At 42.3% G+C, this 5462-nt stretch overlaps 1 protein-coding gene across 2 annotated transcripts in view; it reads left to right on the top strand.

The window, feature by feature from the left end:
• The first annotated feature begins 1467 nt into the window (after nt 1–1467).
• LOC122554936 (5-hydroxytryptamine receptor 2A-like) overlaps nt 1468–5462 on the top strand; it is a 222455-nt gene continuing 218460 nt past the window's right edge. For both annotated transcript variants that reach the window (XM_043700374.1, XM_043700375.1), the window contains exon 1: nt 1468–1593. The gene's annotated coding sequence lies outside the window, so the exon portion shown is untranslated. The remainder of the gene's footprint in view (nt 1594–5462) is intronic.

The raw sequence follows: 5462 nt of genomic DNA, 5'->3' as shown, positions 1-5462 counted from the left end.
CCCGTGGCTCCAGCTCAGACACTTTGCAGAGAGCCCAGGGCCCATTTCAGAGACTCCAGGTTAATGTCAAACAGCGACTGTTGGAGCAGCAGAGGTGGAACAAGGAGGATAGAGAAAGACAAACTCTCTTGCAGTAAAATCTTGCATTATATTCAGTGTTTCAAGATGGTGTTGGAACATAGTGAGACTTTGCATATAACACACGATAAAACACCATTCACTGTATTTTTTACACACATGACAATAAATCTAAATCTAAACCTAAATATTTATTTTGCTAAAGGCTGAAGAAATCATACTCAAGAGGCCAAGAAGCAGTTTTTGCCACAAGTGTGTACATGAGATGGTTAGCAGGTGGCATTTGGAGGCGACTATGTTTGTTGGCACCTGTTGCCAAGCAGCTGTAGCCACTGATTGTCATGGTGGCACACGTACTGTTGAAATTTCCTCTTGTTGTTGGCTCATGTCTCCCCTGTGTGAGCATCAGTGTTTAGAACATTCATATCACACTTGTAAACATTCTCGAAGTGGAGGTCTGAGCTTCTGACTGTTCCTCTAGCTCACTCTACCACCCCACACACATTATAGAGTCATACAGCATGGAAACAGACTCTTCAATCCAACCATGCCAACCATAATCCCAAACTGAACTAGTCCCACCTGCCTGTGTTTGGCCCATATCCTTGCAAACCTGTCCTGTTCATATACCTGTCCAAATGTCTCTTTGAATGGTGTAACTGTACCCTCATCCATCACTTCCTCTGGACATTTATTCTGCACACGAACCACTTTCTGTGTAAAAGAATTGTCCCTCACGTCTTTTTAAAATCTTTCACCTCTCACCTTAAAAACATGACCACTTGTCTTGAAATCCCCTGCCCTAGGGAAAAAGCCCCTGTCATTCAACTTAACTATGCTCCTCATGATTTTATAAACCTCTATAAGGTCACCCCTCAGCCTCTTAAGCTCCAGTGAAAAAGTCCCAGCCTATCCAGCCTCTCCTTATAACTCAAACTCTCCAGTCCCAGTAACATCCTGGTAAATATTTTCTGAACTCTTTCCAGTTTAATAATATCCTTCCTATAACCAGACCTGCACATAATATTCCAAAAGAGGTAAAGTGTTACTGTGAGCATGTTCAGTGTTTGTATAGTTAACGTCTGCGTAATGTGATTTATTCTGTTTAATTGGAATGTGCACCAGCAGTGTCAGTATGAGTGCATTTAGTGCCGATCTGGTTAATATCTGTGAAAAAATGTACACGCGAGTATCGATTGAGCTGTGAAACGTTTGTAAGTAATCTTCAGAACTTCTGTTATGGAGCCAGCCCGAGGAAATTTTCCCCAGAGTTACACTATCCTGTCACTCCAGATCCATATGTATACCACTCATGCCATGTTTTCTAAATGATCTTTTACTTGGTGGAGACCTGATGCCAAGAACTGGGATTCTGTGATACCACTTTCAGGAGCAGCTGCGATGCAAAACTGAGTGCTTTAAAGAAGATGTCGGGAGGAATTCATGACTTTTAAATACCTGCCTTCAAAGTGAACAAAACTTCAGACCGAACACTGCCAAGTCTTAACAGTTCAGGTAAATTGGATTTTGTCTTATTTTAAATTGAAAGTATATTTGGCATTATTTTTAATCCTTGTGTGAATTAAGATAAATAGCACCATTTGGTCGGAGATGGCCTTAAGTGTGGTGTGGGTTTCAGGGGTATTGGTATATTGGAAGTGATGTTGTGTAGTGGCACAGATGGCTCTCTCTATTGATCACAGCTACTCCTCAGCTCTCACTGTAGATGTGAGCCATAAATCAATGTGTATAGTCGAAACAAGATCAAGATAAAAACTGAGCAAATACAATGCAATCATTTCAACATTCAGTGCATGACTTAGTGCTCATGCACACATATATAGAGCTAGATCAACCAAGGTGTAAATAAAAGATTTCCCATTTAAAGGTTTCAACAGAATATATTAATCTGCTGTAGCAATCGTGTTAACCAATCTGTCACTCATATATTTCTGGATGTGGAAAAAGAATTTGTGACAAAAGAATGTTGTTGCTGCATCTGACTTTATGGAAAAAGTCGGCACTATCACTGTATGTGGTAACAGAAAATGTGCATGAAGACAAAAACAAAAAAATGAAAAAAAAAGTTACTGCAGACAGAAATGCTAGGATGAAGTTTGTGCTGCGGCAAATCACCAGAGTTCAAATTCACAAATTGTTGCTGAGTGTAGCAGATAAATGTCATACACCATAGCCTAATGCAACAGATAACTATAGCATTTCATAGCCTTGTGCACAAGTAACTGTAGTATCTTGTGACCAGTGCAACAGATATGTACAGTACATTGTAGCCTCGTACAACAGATAACTATAGACTATCATAGCATTGTACAACAGATAACTTGTAAATTGAAGCCTTGTGCAGCAGATAATTACAGTACATCATCGGCTAATAAAGCAGACAACTATGTTGCATTAGGACCTAGTGAAGCAGATAACTATTATGTAGCAGTAGATCACTATACTGTAATGTAGCCTGGTGTAGCAGATAAATATAGTCCATTGTAACCTAGTGCAGCAGGTAACTATAGTACATCATTTCTTGGTGCAGTGGATGTCTATAGTACATTTTAGCTCAGTGCAGTAGAGTCACAGTGTCATACAGCAGGAAGCAGACTTTTCGGTCCAACTATGCCATGCTGACCAAGTTTCTCAAACTAAACTAGTCCCACTTGCCTGCATTCAGCCCAGTCCCTGTAAACCTTTCCTATTCATGTACCTGTCCAAATGTCTTTTAAATGTTGTGACAAATCTGCATCTATCACTTCCTCAGGTAGTTCAATCCACACACAAACCACCTTCTGCATGAAAAAGTTGCCCCTGAAGTCCCTTTTAAATCTTTCTCCTCTCACCTGAAAAACATGCCCCCTAGTTTTGAACTGCCCTGTCCTGGGAAAGGGTATTCATCTTCTCTGTATCCCTCATGATTTTGGAAACCTCTACCTCCTAAGTTCCACGCCTATCCAGCCTCTCCTGAAAGCTCAAAGCGCCCGTTCCCAGCAGCAGGATGCAGGATCAAAGGGTCATGGGACAAAGGCAGGTATATGGAATCAAGCCATAGATCAGCCACGAAGGGTAGAACAGGATCAAGGGGCTGATTGGCCTCCTGCTGCCCCCATGCTCCTATGTCCACTGCCCCACCTGCATCATGCCCGTCCCAACACTGACGCAACCGCTATTATCAACAACATGAAGAGCTGTGTCTCCCAGCATCCTCACCGACTCTAATCCTCAACCACATGCTCTCAAATGGGGAGTAATGCTTGGCACCCTGCATTCTATGCTTGTCAATCTTTTCTGAACCCTCTCCAATTTAATAATATCCTTCCTATAGCAGGTTGACCAGAACTGTACACAGTACTCCAAAAGGGGCTTCAGCAACATGCTGTACAACCACAGCATAACATCCTACCTCTGATACTCAGTGGTCTGACCAATGGAGGCAACCGCGCTCAATGCCTTCTTCACCCTGTCGAGCGTTCCAAATATCCACCACCCTTTTGTGTGGAGATGTGCTTCCTAACATCTCTCCTGAACAGTCTGGCTTTAATTCTCAGACCACTTCCTCTGTTTCTAGAATCCCCAACCGATGGGAAATAGTTTATCTTTATCTACCCTGTCTTTTCCTCTTAATGCCTTCTTTCAGGCCATCCCATAACCTTCTAAATGCAAAAGAAAACAGGCCTAATTTCTATAATCTGTTCTCATAATTTAAACCTCTGAAGATCAGGTATCATTATGCTATAGTCCCTCCAAGGCCAATATATCCTTCCTAAGGTATGATGCCCAGATCTGCTCGCAGTAATCCAAGAGGCTCTAACCAGGGATTTCTAACTTTTGCATTCTTGTATCCTAGTCATCCAGATTTAAAGGCCAGCATTCCATTGGCTTTCTTCGTTATTTTCTGTCTCTGTTTGTGGCATTTTAAAGATCTGTGCATCTGAACCCTTCAGTCTCTTTGGACAGCCACTGTATTCAACTTCATGCCATCTAGAAAGTAGCCTGATCGACACCTTTTTCAGATCAGAATTGGTAACAGCACGCTCATTTACACTGAACTCCATCTGCCACAGTTTTGCCCATTCACTTAGTCGAATGAATATCCCTTTATAATTTCATGTTATCATCTACACTTTCTGCAATGCTGCCTCTAACCTTCTGTTACATGACTTTCTATGCCCTTATCCAAGTTGTTAATAAATAATGTGAATAATTCAGGCCACAACAAAGATGCTTGCCGGACACTACTGATCACATCCTTCCAACCTGAGTACTTTTCAGAGACAGTAAGCTCCAACAAGTTGACATCTAATTTTTGCGAAGTATGCTTAGTGCTACTCCAGGCATGTTCTCCGCCATTGAACAAAGGTTGATACCTAAATTTGATGGGGGTGAACGGCAGTGTTGAGAATTTACTGGGTCATGAGCTTACAAATCATGGGTGAATACAGTATTGCTCCAGATGGTGACCCACAGCTCAGTTTCAAGGCGATAGATGTATTGGAAATCCTTCCTATTTAACAAGTGAATCAAGGGTTAACAGAAAAGGGTATGAAAGTCAAAGTGAGGAGTGTCAGATCAGCCACGGTCCTACTGAATGGTGCAGCAGGTTCGAGGTCCGAACTGCCGTCTCCAGTTCCTATTTCTTATGATTTAACACAACAACAGTGTCTCAGATCTTATTGCATATGTCTCCCTCCCCACAAGGAATGCACAATGGTCACTCCTGTCAACATTGTGATGGGCAGATGCATTTGCGACAGTTCGAAGATCTAGTCAAGTAGTATTTCACTTCTTTCAGATTCCTCCACACCTATCACAGACCCAACTCTGCAATATGGCCTGGAGCAGCAGATAGCTATGGTGCATCGTAGCTAGTGCCGCAGATAACTATGGAGCATTGTAGCCTGGTGCAGTAGATAACTATAGTACATTGTAGCCTCGTGCAGTAGATAACTATAGTGCATTGTAGTCAAGTGCAGCAGATAACTATAGTGCATTGTAGCCTTAGGCAACAGATACCTATAGCTGAAAATGTGTTGCTGGAAAAGCGCAGCAGGTCAGGCAGCATCCAAGGAGCAAGAGAATCGACGTTTCGGGCGTGAGCCCTTCTTCAGATACCTATAGTGCATTGCAGCCTGGTGCAGCAGATAACTATAGTGCATTGTCGTCCAATGTGGCAGATAACTATGTTGCGTTGTAACCTAGTGCAGCAGATAATTATGGTACATAGTAGCCGAGTGCAGCAGATAACTATAGTGCAATGTGACCAAGTGCAGCAGATAACTATGCGGCATTGTAGCCTAGTGCAGCAGATACCTATGGTGCACTGTATCCTAGTGCGACAGATAACCATAGTGCATTGTAGCCTGGTGCAGGAGATA

Source organism: Chiloscyllium plagiosum, chromosome 12, assembly GCF_004010195.1.
Source record: "Chiloscyllium plagiosum isolate BGI_BamShark_2017 chromosome 12, ASM401019v2, whole genome shotgun sequence".
Taxonomy (NCBI): domain Eukaryota; kingdom Metazoa; phylum Chordata; class Chondrichthyes; order Orectolobiformes; family Hemiscylliidae; genus Chiloscyllium; species Chiloscyllium plagiosum.
Note: the sequence above shows the minus strand (reverse complement) of the source record. Positions and strands in the feature narration are given on the sequence as shown.